General features: G+C 42.1%; 1 protein-coding gene across 1 annotated transcript in view; it reads right to left on the bottom strand.

Annotated features, from left to right (window-relative positions):
* The window catches only part of WWP1 (WW domain containing E3 ubiquitin protein ligase 1), a 142124-nt gene extending 126557 nt beyond the window's left edge, over positions 1 to 15567 (bottom strand). The window contains exon 1 of the mRNA XM_024206087.2: positions 15400 to 15567. The gene's annotated coding sequence lies outside the window, so the exon portion shown is untranslated. The remainder of the gene's footprint in view (positions 1 to 15399) is intronic.
* Positions 15568 to 20394: the final 4827 nt, after the last annotated feature.

Here is a 20394-nt window from a genome sequence, read left to right as displayed (position 1 = left end):
GAGATGGGACCAGAAAAACAGATTTTGCGGTCATAAAATTCTTTTCAGTAGTCAGTACAATTTTTTCCACCGTTATTCCTAGTTTTTCCCTCATTATACACCTGTTTTATGGTGTTTGTTTATCTAATTGGTTGTCTCTAAATCTCCCTTGCTTGAGTTATTTAAACATGCATAGTGAAAACTGTTTAAGAAAACAATAACTACTAAACAGTGATGTACCACAATCATTATCCATGTCCTTTCTATTTACTATGCCTGTGTGCCATCTGCTGACTTTATCAGCAATGTTAAAATGAGCAAAGTTATCCAGACTAACTAAAAAATATTTAACTGTCATTAATGCTGTTAAACATCACCTCTATTTACTGTTAGAATAAAAAGTATTTCATTATTACTGTAAGAAATGAATACAACATCCACCTTCTTTCCAAATACAGAATAGAAATTAAATGGCAAAATACTTAGTTAACACACAGTAAAGGTCGCCTGGTGATAGCTCATGTTAGTCAATGGGACTACTCACAGTAGTAATGTTAAGCACATGCATGTTTGCAAGATGAAGTCTGTGATAAGTAACAAATTGTGCAAAGCATGAATTACATTTTTGAAATTTCAAGGTAACTCTCAGTTATGAGAAATTTAATATCTAAAATTCTCCATTATTGAGAGATGAACTCTTTCAGCAGGATAATCTCTGTCTACTTCAGTCTTTGTGTTACTGGAAGACTGGAAGGCACTTGTTTCAACATTTAGGGCTACATTTTCAAAGTGATTATGGATGTCTCAATTGTGTGAGCAACTTGTCAGAGTAAGGAGGCCTGATTTTGCAGAGGGTGGAGCGCTAAGCACTTTCTGAAAAAGTAAAAGTTGTTTAAGGTATCTCAAATTTGACAACCCAAAATTGAAGCACCTCCAAAACAGTAGTCACTTTTGAAATTTTAAGTTGTAAAGTTACAGTATAGCTACAGTATATCTGCAATAACTATATAATTGTCATCCCAAACTTCAAAAACACTCTTCCAGGTTTATTGCATACATACTTTCTAACTGCAGAATACTAACGAAAAAAATCTTGTTTCATTTGTATATAAGTATTAGTTAAATCTTCTACAGTACTTCTGCTATGGCATATATTGATTTCGAAAGCATGCTGTAATTGCATTAATTTTTCTTCCACAACTGCAACTTGCATATACCATCATTACTGAAGGCCCTGTGTGCTTTGCAGTAAGTTGGACCTAATTTCTGTGTCATTTTTGTATGGCAACATACAAATTGTGTCAGGTTCAACTAAGTTCAAAGGGAGGCTTCCATTGAATTAAATATGGCTACTACCATCAGAGTAATATTTTGATATTACAATCAATTTATTCTATGCTGCTCCAAGTTTTCAAATATTAAATGACAACATTTGCACTGATTATATAGAATTGCACTTATAAGTTTTAATGGGGAAGCTGGAACACTTGGCAGATTAGTAGGGTGGACAGTTAAGGCTTAAGGCAGCCAGGAAACCACAAGAGTGCTCTGAACCAGACAAAATCATCATTTTAGTCCGTTCAATTTGTACATTGAATGAAACAAGGAGCTAATAGGTAGAGCCCTTCACAGATACAAATTTATAACAGGAGATGCGGATATTCACCGATATAAATTGGTATCCGCAGAGGTGCAGGGCTCTACCAGGAACCACAGAGACGAAAGGAGCAGCACATCGGGCCACCACTCCCAGAAGCCAGCGCCCTGCACCAGGGTGTGGCTGTACCACCCACAGCCCTGCCCACTGGGGCAGGCACCAGGCTTACCAGCGGCTGTCCCTGGTCATGCTTGTGTGTTCAAGCGGCTCACACGCCCCCAGATAGGAGAGAGAGACTGCTGTGTGGAAGGGACTCCTGTCTGGGAGCGTGCAAGCCGCTTGAACTCCCACAGTCCCACACAGCATTTTTCAGTGTCTGCCATCTCTCTAGAAGCATGGCATCTGCAGCACTTAACAGAGTTCTCCTCTGCATTGCTAATATAGGACATACAATTCTCCAGTATTTGCACAGCTTAAGGGAGTACTGCTACAACAGGGACTACCATGTGAAGATGTTTGAGCACAATAACTGAATGCTGATAGTGAAAAAACAATCCAAGATCATAGCTGGTGTTCATGGAGCAGTATCACATAGTGGAGAGCAATTACTAGGCCTGACAAATAAGCATTGACTGGTAGCATTGCAATGTAATGCAGATTTGGGATGATAAGCAGTGGATGCAGAACTTGCGGATGCAAAAGGCCACATTCCTGGGGTTGTGTGCTGAGCTCACCCCAGTCCTCCAGCACAGGTGTACCAAAATGGGAGATGCAGTGACAGTGGAGAAGTGAGTGGCAATCAAGCTCTGGAAACTTGGAACACTGAATTGCTACTGGTCAGCAGGCAATAATTTGGGAGTTGAAAAATCCACAGTGCAGGCCAAGTATGTAAGGCCATTAACTCAGTAAAGTATAGGAAATACTGGACGGACGTGCAGCAATGGGGTTATCTGTGGTGGGGAGACAGATGGTATGCATACTCCTATTTTGGCACTGGCTCACCTTGCCACAGAGTACATCAACAGAAAGGGCTGCATTTCTTTAGTAATGTAAGCACTAGTGAATCATGTGGGGAGCTTCACTAATATCAATGTGGGCTGGTCAGGGAAGGTACAGGACACTTGCATCTTTAAGAACACAGGACTTTTCAAAAAGCTATAAGCAGGGACAGTCTTTCCCAATTGGCGGATTACCATTGGTGATGTCAGAAGTGATTCTGGGGGACCCAGCATATGCCTTGCTCGTGCATCTGTACACTGGCCACCTCAAAAGAGCCAAGGAAAGGTTTCACTACCAGTTCTGCTGGTGCAGAATGACTGTTGAGTGTGCCTTTGATAAACTGAAGAGACACTGGTGTTGTTTACTCACTTAATTCAATCTCAATGAGAAAATCATCCCAATGGTTACAGCTGCATGTTGTGTACTGCATAACATCTATGAGGCAAGGGTGGAAAAATTACTGCCAGGGTGGAGGAGTTTAGGTTGACCATCTGTCTGCTAAATCTGAACAGCCAGATGACACGAGGGCTACTAGAAGAGGCAACCATGGTACTGTGCAGCTGAGGGAGGCTTTAAAAGAGCATTTCACCGGTCAGCCACAGTAGAGTTCTCTGCTGCTTTTATGAAATAGTGTCTGTTCTCTGTACTTCACATTATATATTGGTACGGTCTCTGCCTGCTGTTATGAATTCTGTAATGCTTGGTGTATATTTATGAATTTGATTGGCACTCTGCCTTCCACTACATACTCTGCAATGCTTGATGTGAACTAATAAAGATAGTCTGGCTTTACAAAAATAGAACTTTATTGTGCACAAAACAGCAGTTAACAAAATTAAACTGCAAATACACACATAGCATGTTAAGAAATACTTTTGCCAACAATCCCAAATGAAAATAGAAGTAAACAGTAAATATGTATGTCCATGTATGTAAATGGTTCAGTGCAGTGCATTGTGGCTACATACACATTGATCTGTGGTTTCAACAGGTTAGTGTAATGTGTAGAAATAGTTCTTCTTGTTGTCCCCCGGCATAGAGTGATGGGGTAAGAATGTGCAGCACAGTGCCACATGGAATATTGGGAGTTGGAGGAAGCAGCAGCCATGACGTACTCCAAAGATTGCAAAGATCTTTGTACTGTAGATCAATCATACTCTGCAACATTTGTGTTTGTTTCCTGAGCAATCCCATTATGTCCTGGTGCATTTTCTGATGCGCCTCTCGGTCCTTTTGCCTGTCCTGCAGTCACGGCTTTCTCCATTCACTTTCTCCTCATTCGCCTTGTGAAGGGCACCCCAACACCTTTGATCACTGTGCAAGGCAACTGTGGTTTGGAGGATCTCGTGGAACATATCCTCCCTAGTTTTCTTCCTTTTCCTCAGGATCAGACATTCAGGGATGCGGAGGGGTGACCTCTTTAGGCCAGCACACAAAAAGTTACTGATAAAAACAGATAGATATCCCATTAGATTTAGTCCCCGCAGAAAGGGAAAGGTAAGTCTCAAAACTTCCTTTACATTATTCCAACAAATACCTTTAATAAATGCTTATTGACACTTTAGCTTTAGAGTGCCTCGCTACAGCACCGCTCTCCAGCTCAAATCACAGTGACTATGGCATCACCAGGAGGAGGAGGAGGAGGAGTGTTCCTCTGCACATTATTATTAAGTTAGGCACCCTCCCTAGGTATGATATAGGGAAATGGAAGTGAACATATTGGCACTATTTTCACAAGCAATGATTTTGCCTGATCTCTCACTCCTGAGGGTGACAAAGGCACAAAGAGCCCAGGTTCTACTGGCATCCTGAAGCCGCCCAGGCCCAAATGCGGATAGGCTGTTTACCACAATGGTGCCTGCCAAACTCATCACAGAGTGGCATGGAAAAGTGTCTTATTGTGATGAAAGAAACAAGGCTGAAAATCTCATGGAAATAGTCTGTTAACCTCTTCTGAAAAGTTTCATCGAGATATCTCAAGAGGATAAGAGAGACATTCCTACTCTGGTCAACAGTATTCTGCATGCCCCCCTGCCTATCCCAACAGGCCAAAAAACTGAAAAACAGATCCTGATTCTACCCCATTTATTCTACCACTACCTGAGTACAGGGCACAGATCTGAAGTGGACTGTTTAACCAGACTGCCATACAACCCTTTTTATTTTCTAACATTATACCAGTAAAGCAATGAAAAGTCAATACCTCTTGAACTGCCTGACTCATTCGTATGTTGCCATTTTTAAATAGCAAACAAAGGCATGGGGGGGGGAGGTGAAGGAACAGATGAAGTTTGAGCGAAAGGAAAATAAAAAAAAAAACATTACAAGGAATAATGCATGTACACACTTACCTGAATTCCCTTCCCTTTCGTCAGTAGGCTCATCTGGCTAGACTCCTGCAGAATGTCAAATAGTTCCTAGCTCGCAGCATGATTCGAGTCCCCTGCTGACTTCCCACCACCCACCACCATTGTTCATGGCAGGGGTCTCGATCTTGGGTTCCTCTCAGGTACCCACCATCATTTGTGAATGTTGGTGGGTTAACTGCCAAGTACAGCACACAGTTCATTGTAAAAGCAGCAGATCTGCAGGGCAGAACCACATTCCCTCGCTTTGTGATATTACTAGCAGACTTCTTTTGCTTTCATGTTGCACTGCTGCTGATCCCTGTTGTGCCCCTTTGCCATCATCCCCTGTGCAATCTGCTCATAGATGACGACGTTTCTATGGCTGGTCCATAGCTGTGCTTGCAGAGCCTCTTTTCCCCACAAGCTAAGCAGATCCAATACTTCTTGCCTATTCCAGGCAGGAGTGACTCTAGTAGCTTTCTGTGTAGGTGGAACTGGCATGGTCAGTAGGGTAGCTGGATCCACACAACAAAAGGAGATCTGCTAGATATGCTCAATAAGATGGGCAATGAGGAAAAGGCATTTCAAAAGACACATAAGAATTGTAAAGGGGTAGGCGGACTTCTGGACTCTGGGGCCCCTGGGCAGTGGAGTTTAAAATTGTGACCAGAGGAGTCACTATCTCAGGTACAGTGTACTTGAGGGACAGGTGTTGGAAGATTGTTAGGGTCAACACAACTAAGGCACCATCTACACTCACACTCCTTTGGGGGGCAGTGTTACTGCATCATTGTAATAGGCCACTTACGTGGGCAGAAGACAAGTTTAAGCATAGACACGTGCATAGCAAGGTTGACACAAGTGGACTTACATCAGCCTAACTTTGTAGTGCAGACCAGGCCTCAGTATTGCATGCCTATGGTATTCAATCATACCCATTCCCAGCTCCCAGTACTGACCTGGCCCATCATGCTTAGTGTGACATGGCAGGAATTCAGTGAACCTCTCCTGGCATAGAACTGATTTGTCCTGTCTGGGACTCTTGCACTAGCCTCTCTGTGGCAGTTAGTCCCTTCCATGACAGCTCATCCCACACAACCATACCAAGTTTCACATCCCAGACAGTACTGCCCAAACTGTCCTAAAGTGCCACTTAGGCAGACAGGTAGATGGTACTGGGGATATACTTCTGATGTGCTTAACCTTTTCAATATTGCACACATCACTCACACTTCCAAAAGGAGCCCTTCTGTGGCCCTACACCAAACAAAAGACAATTTGAGAGCACTAATGTGCACAGCAAGCACATTTCCCAAGGAGAGGATTCAGTTCAAGAGTCAATGCCTGTTTCCCTGAGCCACCATGTGAATACATTGCTCAGTCAGCATCACTCAAAAATATTCCTGAGGAAGCAATGGCTCATAGATTGCTTGCAGAGATGCACACTGATATACTGAAGTATTTGTAGTACAGTAACTTTTGAAATATGTGTAAACTGGTTCTAATTACCATTGAGTATCTAAACTTGGCATAATCCAACTATACACTACATGATGATCAGCCACCTTAGGTTTTAGCTCTGCAGTAAGAAAGTTATAGAATCTGAAGATTTTAAAAGCAGCTCAATCTGGGGGGAACCTCTATCTCAGAAACTCACTGAACAAATAACACCAAAATTTGCACCACAATCTCTATCCCAGTCCCTTCCTTCAGTATACCAATTTTCAAGACAATTTCTCTATGCATATGAATTTTAGAGCACTTTGAAAATTAAAGACAGTTCATATGGGGGTGAGGAGAAGGAGGGAAGGATGAAGTATCTCAGGAATCCTTTGACCAAGTTATTCCTAATTTATATCACAAGGTCAAACCACCATCTTTGCTGCATGCCATTTTTCAAGATACACTCCATATGCAGAAGGGTTTTAGAGCACTTTGAACATTAAAATCAGCTACTTATGATGGACGTTATATGTGAAGAAATTCTTGACCAAATGATCCCATACTTACTCCTATATCTGTATCCCAGACCTTATGTGGAGTGAGTTTGGAAACGAATCTGAATATGCATGTGGATTTTAAAGCATTTTGAATTATCAGCTTTTAAACAAAAAGTTCTAACTTCAGGGCCAAACAGTGACATGCAGGAATCACTAGAAAAGATCGGATCAATGCTGTCTGATAGCAGAAATGCAAGATATCCTGTACAACTGTAGAATAACTTGGCCCGAGGAAAGATTCTCTTCCTCATAAGAGGCTGGCTTATCCCCTGAAACAGGAGGGCACTATATTCTTAATTTTTTAAATTATATTTTATGTAACTCACATTATCTATATAAAAGTTTAATCCTTATTTTTAACCTTAGGAGGTCTATTGAGCTCAATAATATCTTGTAGCAATGAGTTTCACAGGTTACATAAAACAATTTTAAGTTAGTTGCCTCTCAATTTCATTGAATATCCCTTTTCATAGTTCTATGAGAAAGAATAAGAAAACATGGACAATGTACTGTCTCTATTCCGCTCATTGTTCTGTATACTTCTATCATGTCCCCTCTTACTTAGCTCCTCCCTAAACTAAAAAGTAACAATATTTTCACTTGTGGAAATCTTCATTATTTTACTCATTTTCTGGGCCATTCCTGTTTTTTCTGTAACTGGAGCCAGGGAAAGGGACCTAGTTCTAGAAGCATTTCTCAAATGCAGCCACCAGGAGCTTTTCTTGCGGCCACAGCCTTGTGTGCTGTGATGGGAGGCGGTAAGCAAAGCAGCGGCCTCTTCCCCCTCATTGTTCCTAGATGCACTGCTTTAGTGTTGATTGCTGGGGCTGCCAGCAGGGGTTGGGCCCTGCCCCCCTCTGGAGACACCTGGGGTTCAACCCTGGAAGAGCAGACAGTCAGTGGGTTCCCCACCTTCTCAAGGGCATTGGGGCTTAGGCTTTGGACTTCAGCCCTGGGGCAGCGGGGTGGCAGGCTCTGGCTGCAGGGCTTCAGGCTCCAGTTGCGCGATGGCTCCAGCCGCATGGCTTCAGGTTCTGTCTGGCCACAGGGCTTCAGGCTCCAGCCCCCCCCACCACCTCCACCAGCCACCCACTCACCCACATTGCTCCTGGCCCCCACTGTCACCCATCCAGGGCTTAATTAGTCCCCAGGCTTGTCAGGGCTAAGTAATTCTGCTGTGAAAAACAATATTTGTATGTTTGGTAATATCACTTTTCACAACAGATTTACTAATTAGCAATAAATAAATTACAATGATTGGGATGTGTATATGTGCATATTTTTGTTTTTCCTAAAGCTAATTAAATATTTTAGGAAAAAGTGTGAGAGCAGCCACCAGAAAGAGTTGATGGCCACACTTGGAGGCCACCAAATAATTTGTCTTGAGAACCCATAGTAGTGGCTGATCCTCGTACAAGAGTCAAAAGACTATCAGGATGGCATAATTGTTAGGCAGCAATCAACTTCTTCTCTGCTAATCAAGAGGTACTGAGCGTGGTTCAGAAAAAAATTGTCATATTCTGCTTGTTGCCTAGTTAAATTTACCAAGACCCCAAGTGCTGAACATGGAATACAAGCAATGCCAGAAAGGCTGTGTCTCCTGAATACTTTCATGGAACAAGAAAAATGCTAGTAACAGTGAGGGGCGGGAGAAACAAGAAGTCCACAAAGCAGATAAACAATTTTATCAAGCATATGCTTAACTTCAGGTTTTTTTGAAAGTTTTTCAATCAAACATCTCTGTAAGAGCATCACTGAGATCTTAATCATGGTAGTTTCATCCAGAAAAGTTAAGTTTGAAGAAAAACTCTGCGGCAAAGTGCATATCAGTTCATGATCTGCAGATTTGATTTTGTTGGCACTTTTATAATTGAAAAAAAACCAGTGCTTTACTAAAACTAAAAGGTGCTTTCACAATTACAGTGCCGCACAATGCACAGACCAGATGAAGGGGCTTATCTGAAACAAGGGTAAGTGAGGGAGTGCAGAAAAGTTGTTAGACTTCTACAGTTGCAGGGATCACACTGGTACAGGTGGTCACCCTATTCCTCTAATACAGTAGTTCCCAAACTTTAACAACCTCTGAACCCCTTTCACTAAAATGTCAAGTCTCGCGAACCCCCTCCTAAAAATGAATCTTCCCCGGGATTTTCTCCTTTACCTGAGAATAAATTATAAAAGTAGTGATCTTGGAAATATAAAATTTGTTTTTATGACATGCTTATTACACACTATTTATTATTAATTACTATTTATCATTACAGTATTATTACATTATGAAAATGGCAACGCTCTTCCAAGATCTCACTTTCGTAGCTTGTATCACTTTGAATAAGCCTGTTATAAGACAAGGCTCCTATGTTTCATCAGGGAGTATCAGATGTGAAACAGCATGAAGGTATTTAAGAAACCAACTCAAAGAGTTCCTCCTACACAATCATTCAGGTCTTGAGCAGTCCAGGCAAGCAACGTACGTTACAACAAAGCTTAAATTTGTTCTTCATAATTTTAAAAACCATACTAGCTGCCTATTTAATTTTAAAAACAGCAAAAAAATATCTACCTCCCTTTCCATTTCTTATAAGGAATCTTGGGGTACATCCAGACTACCCGCCAGATCGGCGGGTAGCGATCGATCTATCGGGGATTGATATATCGCGTCTCATCTAGACGCGATATATCAATCCCCGAACACGCTCCCGTCGATTCCGGAACTCCACCAGGGCGAGCGGTGGTACCGGAGTCGATGGGGGAGATGCGGCCGTTGATCCCACGCCGTGAGGACGGGAGGTAAGTCTAAATAAGATACGTCGACTTCAGTTACGCTATTCCCGTAGCTGAAGTTCCGTATCTTACATCGACCCCCTCCCTAGTGTAGACCAGCCCGCCTTGAAGTTTAAATCTCCTTAGTGTGATCGATATGCTTGCTTTGATCTGCCGAGCTCTTGGAAGTCCAGGGGCTCCAGGCTGCTGGCCCCGTGCTGCCCGGAGTTCCTAGTGACAGCTCTGTCCGCCATTAGAGAATTTTTTCCCGAGAACCCCCTGTAACATTCTGTGAACCCCCAGGGGTTCACGAACCCCAGTTTGGGAACCACTGCTCTAATAATTAATTAATGAAGGTCAAATGCCATCTGGCCCTGAGCTTCCTAAACACTAATTATCCATAAGTAATAGGAGGATAAAAGGTTTCTCTCAAGTATCTTTTTCAAAACACTAATTTTTCCTCTTCACTTTTAATCCTAGCACTTCTCTCCCAGTAGAACAGTAGTGCTCTTATGTATGAGTGCAGACAGTTTCCTTGAAATCACTAGTGCTGTTTTATAGATAAACACTCACGGTTATGACATGGCGGTAAACTGAAATATGGTTTAGTTAATTTGTTAGGAATAACAGTTTCTGCCTTATCTGGCCATAAAAGCAATGATAAACTCTAATTAAGTCATATATTAAAACAGGTCTAAAAAACATGACAGACACCTACTAGCCAGACACTGATACAGAAGATGGAGGGAATTGTCGATCTAGCAGAGCCAATGGCAAAGCCTAGAGAGAAGCCCAATCACTCCTTGCTACTGAGAAAGAGGAAGGTGCTGGGATTCCTATGAGGATGCCCTCAAAGTATACTTATACACTCCACCTTTCCTATAGGTCTTTGACTACTAGATGCTGAACACCTCTCCTAGAGCAGGGGTCTCAACCTTTTTCTTTCTGAGGCCTCCCCCCACCAACATGCTATAAAAATGTCATGGCCCACCTGTGCCACAATAACAGTTTTCTGCATATAAAAGCCAGGGCCAGTATTAGGGGGGTAGCAAGCAGGGCAACTACCTGGGGCCTCATGCCACAGAAGTCCCCACAAAGCTATATTACTCAGGCTTCAGCTACAATCCTGGGGCCCTGGGAGGGCTCAGCGCTTCCGCCCCACGTGGTGGAGCTTTGGCTTTCTGCCCTAGGCCTCAGTGAGTCTAATGCTGGCCCTGCTTGATGGCCCCCCTAAAACCTGCTTGTGGCTCCCCAGAGGGCTCCAGGCCCCTGGTTGAGAACCAATGTCCTAGAGTACCGCTTTTCTCAAGATGATGTGGTGGACTGTCCACTACCTTTGCCAGTGTTCCCTTGAAAATACCACCTCTTTTTATAGCAGGCTTACAAGTCATAACAATTTATAAAAAAACCCAACAATTATGCATCACTTAAGAAAAAAGTTTTGAGGTGGGGGTGGAGGGGTGACTTTCCAAATGTGACCTGAGTGTAACTAATGCAGTGTTGCCTTTGAGAGTCTGCAGACAGCCCAAAATAATGACTGAGATGTGAATTCCCCTGCTGCCATTTGTTACACGCAGCAGTTAATGCCAATGCACAATAATCATGGCACTTTGAAAGTCAGCATTAACTATTCCACTGCTGATCAGCTGAGCTGATAGGAAGAGAAATGGGGTGGGATTTTGAAAGAAAGAAAAATGAGGGAAGATACGGAACAGAAAAGGAAAGAAGGATGATGAAGGCAGGAAAAAAAAAAAAACAAGAACAGTGGTGATCCTAAAGGAGAGTATAAAATCATTCTTACTTAATATGACAATAAAAAAACCAAACAAATAAAAGTAAAAATTTACTTACTACACAGGGCCATATTCCATGGTGGTTCTTTGTGAAAATCTCCCACAGCCATCTGTGGGAGTTTGGCTGTGGATTAAAGATAATATATAGTCCTAAATTTATATTCTGATCCACTAATCATAATTAAACATGGAAATCAGCCTCCTGTATAGAATGAATTTGGCAGCTCTGGTTTATGGCTTTCACAAAATGCAGCAGAGTAAAAATGACAGGATTCTTGTTAGTTTAATTGCTGCTATTTAGAACACTGTGACCAGCAATGAAACTAGTGAAACTGACCACAGCTCTATTACTTTCATTCCACTGTTTGGAAAAGCTGTAAACAGCAGCCTTAGCACTGGTGCTGCCTGTCCGCAAACTTGGGAAGACTGCACTGCATCAGTTGCATAAGCAAACATGAGGGCTAGAAATCTATTTTTTATTAATCAAAAGGTTACATTTTGCAAAAGCTGATAGGTTAGGATCCCACTTGGCCCAGAAAATTTCCAATTTATTACTGACAACTAGATTTTTCAAGCCCTGTCTTAACTACCCAGTGAAAATCTCTGAAAATGTCAGTTGTTAAAGAGTGGAGTGGCTAACAGTACTCTGAGTAACATGACTGATACTTCTGGAGAACAAGGGAAGGGGGAGAGAGACTTTGGGTATGTCTACACTACAGGATTAATCCGAATTTAGATAATTCGAATTTGGGAAACAGGTTGTATAAATTCGATTGTGCGCGGCCACACTAAGCACCTTAATTCGGTTTTTAACCACATTAATTCGGTGGTGTGCGGCCACACTACCCCATTAACTTAAACACAGTAATTCGGTGGTGTGCGGCCACACTAACCCTAATTCGAATTAACAAAATCGATTTAGGCGTTACTCCACTCGTCGAGGTGGAGTACAGAAATCGATTTTAAGTGCCCTTTAATTCGAATTAACTGGCTCTGTAGTGTGGACGGGTGAAGGGTTAATTCGGATTAACGCAGCTAAATCCGAATTAAAGTCCTAGTGTAGACCAGGCCTTCGAAGGACAGGCATGCAAAAAGTTACACCCAGTACAGCTGGGTTTTAAAAGGAGATTTAACTTACAATTTACATACTTTAGGGTAATACTAGTAAAAAACTGTAACAGTGTTCCTATTAACAGAATTCATATTTTGGTGTAATCATTGTTTTGTTTTCAGCTTGAATGGAAAAGTGGCATATTTGCTTACCAAGTTGGTCAAGTAAAGTACTGAAATGACAACTAAGCAGTTTGTTTTTTTTAAGTTTTTTGCCTTTTTCTGTTGGCTTCATTTTCTGCATCCTAGTTTTAGGATGGATATCTTAAAGGAGCACTCAACACCTAGTTTTGGTTCTAAATGTATATCAATTTTTATTTTGTAAAGTCTGTTTAATTTATTAATTTCTAAATATTAAAACAAGTTTATTAATTTATTTGAGAAAAGAACAAAGAAGTGGGAGGAAGACTCACCTCCTGGCCCCCTAGTTTGGCCACAATAAGAAAAACAGTGGAAAGGTTAAGAGGACCTCTCTCAGCCTCTACTATTTTCTTTTTAAGAGAAAGGGAGGAAGGTGATTGGGACGGTGTTCCAACTCAGCATTCATGCATGGAACACTGAGAAGGAGGAAGGGGTAACAAAACAGGCAGGTATTTCTCCCTCCTCTTTCAGTGTGTTCCACAGAGCCAGGAAAGCAATTAAGGACAAGGCTAGTGGAGAACAACAGGACCACTATGTCTCCATGACTCCTTCCAGGATCTGGGGAGCAGTAGATCACCTCTATCTGGGATCCTTCCACAGTACCCTGCTAGCACAGGCAACAAAACAGAGTTCATTTTAAGTCTAGTCTCAAATTGGTATGCAAATTTGCTGACATTTTATTTGTTTAGTTAACATATTTTTAGTGTCAGACTCTAAAAACTATTACTTTTACTACCTCAAAATATCCATTAAACTTCAAAGATACAAACTGAGGCCTACAACTGGCAGATTGCTCCAAGTGGGCAGACGCTAGATCCTACAAACTCTTACACATATGAATAGCTTTACACATATGCATTATGTTCATATGTATAACTGCATAATCCTAAAAACATTACCGGGCATAGGAACGACTCACAAAGCACTATGGTATCCAGTAGCATTTTCAGGATCAGACCATTATAATGAAGTCTAATGTATTGTATACACCACCACATGGGGAAGAGAGGTAATGGCATAAGAGTGCGAAAAATTCAGCTGGTTTTACAAGCAACAGGAGTATAACATATTTTGGTTCTCTCATTTCACTCATGTCTTAGGAACGAGTTTAAGTAAGCTATTGTGATTCTGAAAGGTGTTTGCACCCGCTACCTCCTCCCCAAAAATAAACAAATAAACCATGAGAAGCTTTCATTCTGTGCAAGCCCTCACCCCTCATTTGATCATAATTTAGTAGAACACTGAAATACATGAACTGAGTTCATATGTAGATTAAGCTGAGTGGCTCACATTAGTGAGTTTATCAAATTCCATTTAATGAAAATCTCACAGAGTTTGTGAAAAATTATAACAGGTTATACATTACAACAGTTAATTTATTCCTTCCCTAACAAAAGTGTTAATATCACAAGCAAAATGTAAGGTTGAATTATTTTTATTGGAAGTGCTATCCATCAATTCATATGTTAACTATACTAAATATATGACAGCAAAATCTAGTGAGCTAATTGTAGTATAATTGTGTAACCTGGATATCTACCCAAGAAAACCCTTCTGGTGATTTTCAATATGAATACAGGATCACCACTGAAATATGAAAATAACTTTTGGCAGTATTTGTAGAACTTTGTCAAAGAATTAAGCATTCTGTAACAAATTCATGTACTATTTTTGTCCATATCTTATTCTGCTAGATTGTTTTAACTAAATGCTTGTGTAATGGGTTGCACAGAAAGATGAATGCCTTGAAAATGTAGTTCAATTTAGATACCTATTTTGTTTTTAAAATAAAGATAGGTATATAGAAAGGAGTCAGTAAGTGGAACGCTGTAGTAGCTCACTATAGCATTTATAATAAAAACAATTAATTGGTGCACGTTCTGTTAAACTACTGAGATTTTAAAATCAAAATATTAACCACTCAACGAGTCAGACGTTAAACAGCACCAGAAAGATTCCCAGGCACTTCTAACCTGGGCATTAACAGCAATAACTCTCCCTCAGCCCCATCACGCGCTGTACAGGAGCCCTAGACCTCCACTGCCAATGGGGGGCAGGACGGGGAAGACAGGCTACAGGGTCACAGTCCTTCGCAGGGGAGATGTGGGGTGTCCCCTGTCCCGGTTGCGCGGAGGGAAGGCCAACAGAAATGTAACCATCGCCCTCTCCTCCTCTTTCACCTCTCTAGGTAAAGAGACAAGGGCCGCCTCTGCGACTGCCCTGCTGCTTCCCATACGCTCAGCACGGACTCGGGTCAGGGCTCAGCCCCATCTACCCCCATGGCCAGGCCCAGGAAAGAAACAAACAAGGTTACGCGCCTGGCACAGGATACCACAGAGACCCTCCCCCTACACTCCCAGCGGTGCAGGGGCCCAGGGGCCAGCGGCCACCCCCACCGCGCTCCCAGCAGGGGCCAAGGGGGACAGCCCTGGTACAGCTCCGCTTCGCCATTTTGACCCGAGCGTCCCCACTGACAGGGGCAGCGCCTGTCGGCCCAGAGACACCCTCTCTCCCCCCTCACAGCTGTGGGAGGAGAAAGTGTCCGCTCCGCGTCCCTCTCCCAGAGCAGGCGAGAAGGGGCCCCGCAGCCGCCCGTCCACTCGCCCAGCCGGGCTGTCAGGCCAGACCCCCAGGGAAGCGGCTCTGGCAGAGCCTGTTTGTGTCCTTACCGTGGCCCGAAAGCCGCCGCTGCCCCTCTCCGCCGAGGCTCCTCACCCCTCCGCCGCACAGAATGATGCCATCTCACGGCGGAGGCATCGGCGGCTCGCGCACAACAACCCCCTCCCCCACACCAGCCGTCGCGCGCCCCCAACTGCCAGCGCCAACCGAGCCGGACCCTGAGCTCGCGCTTCTGCGCGCGTCCGCCAGGGGAACAGGAACTTGTAGGAGCAGCAGCAGCTTCTGCCTCCTCGGCCTGAACCAACTTTTCTACGGGGGGGACTAGCCCAACCTCTCCAGCGAAAGGAAGGGGCCAGGGCTTACGCTGCAAGGGCTTGAACCATCTAGGTGCCCCGAACTGAACCAACCTCTATAGAGACGGGAGCTGGAGGTCGGTGGGTTTCCTCCTGATCACCCTGGCGTGGTCCAGTTGGTGAGGGGTGAGCGTGGCATGGGGCAGCGATGCCGTTTAGAGGCAATGAACCGAAGCAGCTTCTGTGCTGGGCGAGGCATTAAGCCAGCGGGCCCTGGTACCCAGTACTTGGGTTCACCAGGTAATAGCTGCCTGCCTTTGCCTTCGTGCCCCTTGGATAAGGTTAAACCCCATCGCCACTTCCACACCCACTAAGGCCTGGTCTACACTAGGACTTTAATTCGGATTTAGCTGCCTTAATCCGAATTAACCCTTCACCCGTCCACACTACAGAGCCAGTTAATTCGAATTAAAGGGCCCTTTAAATCGATTTCTGTACTCCACCTCGACGAACGGAGTAGAGCCTAAATCGATTTTGTTAATTCGAATTAGGGTTAGTGTGGACGCACACCACCGAATTACTGTGTTTAAGTTAATGGGGTAGTGTGGCCGCACACCACCGAATTAATGTGGTTTAAAACCGAATTAAGGTGCTTAGTGTGGCCGCGCACAATCGAATTTATACAACCTGTTTCCCAAATTCGAATTATCTAAATTCGGATTAATCCTGTAGTGTAGACATACCCTAAGTGATTCTAGGGCTTGTTGTGGGAGGGCCTGCAGTAGCTATGGTATGTTAGAGTGTGGGGGGGTTAAGGGGGTTATATATAAAGGAAAAGTTATTCACTGCCCTGCAAGATACTAGTGACAGCACAGAAGAGTGAAAGCTGAGCCCAAGGGAAGGGAAGGGACTGGATTTAGCTTAGGCCTAGTCTGCACATAGATTTTGTACCAGGTTTACAATATTGGTTGAGGGGTTTAACTTTTTACCAAGCATTACAGGACTGGCACTTAAGAGCCCCAGATGATTGTGCCATGTAGGCACCGTAGAAACACAGAATAAAGAGACAGTCCCCATAGTTATACTAGTACAGCCCCTAGTGCAGATGCAGTTATTATGGCATAAGAGTGCTTATACCAGTACAGCTTATTCCACTTCCCCTAAGGGAAGCAGTTATACTAGTATAAGCACATGTACTGATAGAACTGCACCTGCAGCGGTGAAGAAGATTCTATCACTTTAACTTTTGTATTTATATAAGGCCTTTGGAATGGATTCATTCATTAGAGATTTGACATCCTGCTCAACAAGACCCCGGCCGCAGCATTTACCATTAGACATTTGTCATTTCTAAGTTTACAAAAAAAAAAAAAAAAAACACTTTTAAGATTCTTTTTAGGCATTATGAAGACTCAATTGGAAAAATAAGCTACAGACTGTTTAAAAAAAAATGATTTGCTGTTCACCTTTAAGAAATGTTTTCGCCTAAGCTTTTCTAGAAGATAGAACGGAGAAGTAGGGTCTCTCTTAACCAGATACAGTGGTAGGAGTTTCTGTAAACTAAAAATAGTGGGTATTTATATGAATTTTTACACAGTAATTGTATCATGGGAGATGTGGGCTGTAGACTCAAACTCAGAAATCTGTTGTAGGCAGTAAAAAATAGCAAACTTTACTTAAAAACGTAATAAATTGATTTGATTTACAAAGTTCAGGAACTATAGCTATCCTTTTATAAATCCCAGCCTTAAGTTAAAGAAAGTACCAGGCAACCTTCTGATCTTAAGTCTAAGTATAAAATCCTGTTTTGAATTGACTGACTTCTTTGTTCTTCCTCTTTTTTATGCTTTATAGCAGTGGTTCTCAAAGCTGGTCCACCGTTTGTTCAGGGAAAGCCCCTGGCGGGCCAAGGGATGTGCTGGCCGCCCTTCTCGCAGCCCCCATTGGCCTGGAGTGGCGAACTGCAGCCAGTGGGAGCCGCGATCAGCCGAACCTGCGGACATTGCAAGTAAACAAACCGGCTCGGCCCACCAGGGGCTTTCCCTGAACAAGCGGTGGACTGGCTTTGAGAACTACATCTTTATAGCAAAGCAGACTCATCTACTGAGTATATTACTGCCAGCTGCTATATTCCCTGTACATTCATGCCACTACACTCTCTTACCCTGCTCTATATCCTTAAAAAAAAGTAGAGATTTTTTCCCGATAGTCTCACTAAACCCCTCATAGTATATTCTATCACCTGGGAGCATCTAAATGCTTCATAAAGAGCCTTTCTGCGAACACTGCTTCCATTCCCATATCATGAGATCAATAGTGCCTTTACCTGTGTTACATAACCCATCTTTGTGTCTATTCAGTAAATATAAATTATTATTCAAACAACAGTGACCAGTTAGCAGTCTAAATATGAGTACATCACTGATTCTTTCATACCTGGAGTAGTGCATTATCCTCTATGTTGCAGCATACTTCATAGCATAGTCTTCCTCTTTTCCCCTTGGTCCACAATTCTTGCCATTCCTTTTTTTTAGTTTAATCCTTTTTAACTAAACTTTTAATTCTTGCTTATTCAATGGAATCTTTATATCAATTTCTCCATGCTCTAAAGCGTTTTTTTGCTTCTCTATTGGCCATTTCATTGCCAGATATCCCAGCTTGTGCTGGAATCCCTGTTAGAACTATGTACATGCCTGAACATACTAATTCTGTTGTCAAAAAAATCTCATTTATTAGATCATTCCTGCTTTCTGAGATAACTCTTTTAATTGCCAGTATACTTAATAATCCAAAAAGATAAAAGCTAAGGTAGCCCTTATGTTCCAGATCCAGTTTAATGTTAACATTATTCTGCTGTCATAATGGCTACAAAATTAGATGTTCTCTTAGATTTCTTAACTTCACTCTCGGGGATGCAAAAGGCTACAACCACTCTTCTTGTTTTTTTCATCTTTAGATCCACCAGTACATATTCATAGTCCATTTACCATTACATAAACTCAAACTTTATCTGTCATGTATAGGATGGCTTTCTTTACCTTTATTTTATTATATAATTCTAAATCAACATCCAGAGACATTATTTTCTGAGTATAATTTAGTGTCCTATAACTATAGATTTTAATCTCCTCTAGTCCTTCCTTTTCTCTTAACTCTTTTACCCACATTTTAACACTAAGAGCATGAGTGAGTTTATTGTATTTATGTTTCCTCAACATATTTCCCAGCATTCCTCATATACTTGACTGACTGACTTGTAGGTGGAGACTAACTTTATAGTCTATTGGACCCACCCCTTTTTGGATTTGGCTAATAACTTTTTGCTCCTTTTTCATGTTTGTGGTGTTGTATTTTTAAAAAATATATTTTTCAATAGGCAGCAGAAGGTCAAGGGAATGTTTTGATTTGGAATAAAACTTTATGCACAGTTCTGGGTTTCTCCTGTCTACCCCTTCCCCACTTTTACTTTTCCCTGTTACATGGACATCTGCCGCACTCTGGTTTGTAGATACAGCCAAAGTATAGCCCATGCGTGGCCTTTAAAGTGATGTTTAATGAACTCTTAAAAGGTAGGCTTGTGACACTTTGTTTTCATATGATGTATAAAAAGAACCTGAATGCCACTTATTTTTTTTTCTATGTGTTTTTGAGATTCTGTGTAGCAAGTGAAGTTAGGTGTGCAAAGTGTTTTGCAGGCTGGGAGCCTTGCGTGTAAAACAAGCTAAAAAAATTCAGGAGTTCATTATGCTTCATACCAATGTAAAAAATGTAATATCCCTCATTTTTCCCCATTTGAAAGTTATCTTTAATTTTTATATTGTTCTGTGGCCTACAGAGACTACCGGTTCCAGCATGCATTGCTCCCAGCTTATGGAAGGGAGATGAAACACTGTCTGCTGTTGCCTGTAGTCTGAGCTGCTTGTGTTTCCTCATTAAAAATGAGAGCAGCTGTAATCTGCTTCATGCAGCTCTCTTGGATGTGAACCTTGAAAACTATTGCTAGGTGAAGCTCTGGTTTTGATCTGCAGGTTCAGTTTTGATTTGCAAATGTTTTTAAAGTTTCACTTTGAGTTTTGGGGTTGAACATATACAAAAAGCTAATGCTAAACTCAAATAAGTTTTACATGTTTAGACATGTAACCATAAATGTACCCACATTTCAGAGCCTAGCACAATGATGCCCCCAATTCCTGATTTGGGCTTCTAGGCACCACTGTAATTTCAATAATAAACAATAGTAAATGCCCAAGGGTATTCCTTGATATTAATTGTGACCTAGTGAGAATTTGTGACCCAGTGAGTCAAAGTGCATAACTATGATTACATTTTGTGGAGAAATGCATCTGTGACAAATAATGAAGATCTGATTGTGCCCTATAGAAATCAATGAGATTGCCTTAATCTGGTTTTGCCTGGAGGAGTTTGGTTATATTTGTTGTGGGATAATGGTTTCCCATGCTAAAAGTTTGGAAACCAAAGGAGAAACAGCTTCCTTACACGCTTCTTCTCCTTCTCTTCTCTCCCCACCCCCCCTTAAAAATCCCAACCTGCTTAATTGGGAAGATACCCACCCTCACCCAAACATGTAAGTGAGTGAGAATTGAATTTTATTCATATGTTTACATAAAACCTATGGTCTCTTTTCTTCAAATATCTCTTCCCCCAAATGGTGTCATGCTTAGAGAATACACCACATTCAAATCGACTGAGTGGTGCAATATTTCAGATTTGCTGTTCACAGTGGGTGTACTA

The sequence above is a fragment of the Terrapene carolina genome, unplaced genomic scaffold (assembly GCF_002925995.2).
Source record: "Terrapene carolina triunguis isolate 2854851 unplaced genomic scaffold, T_m_triunguis-2.0 Scaffold58, whole genome shotgun sequence".
Classification (NCBI taxonomy): Eukaryota; Metazoa; Chordata; order Testudines; family Emydidae; genus Terrapene; species Terrapene triunguis.
Note: the sequence above shows the minus strand (reverse complement) of the source record. Positions and strands in the feature narration are given on the sequence as shown.